Source organism: Penaeus monodon, chromosome 27 (genome assembly GCF_015228065.2).
Source record: "Penaeus monodon isolate SGIC_2016 chromosome 27, NSTDA_Pmon_1, whole genome shotgun sequence".
Taxonomy (NCBI): Eukaryota; Metazoa; Arthropoda; class Malacostraca; order Decapoda; family Penaeidae; genus Penaeus; species Penaeus monodon.
In genome coordinates this window covers 39,391,187-39,391,573 of record NC_051412.1, presented here as the reverse complement: position 1 = coordinate 39,391,573, position 387 = coordinate 39,391,187, and positions in this window count along the sequence as shown.

Sequence of the window (387 nt, the reverse complement as noted above, 5' to 3'; positions counted from 1 at the left end):
AAACGGTCAAAATGAATATACATGCCGGGGTGTTATGATTGTATTTATTTTTTATTTCGATATTATTTTTTAATGGTGTATTCTGTTTGCCGATGTAGCAAGTCTCCAAATAATAGTAAAAAAATATATGAAGGCGATGCGTTACTTGTGGATGTTCGTGCCGCTGGCGTCGTCAGAGGCAGACGTTGCTCCCGATGTAAACAAGGGGCGGGAAGGTTTCTGTTCAAAAGATGTGCTTGAAGGCTGAGAAAAAACCTACGAAAGAAGAAGTCTTTTGCGCTTCTGCAGTGGGTAAATATGATTAAGATGTCAAAAATTCATTTGCTTCTCGTCGCTAGTGGCTGTACCTGTTGTCGCGACTAAGAATCCTCAATATTCAGTCTCCTG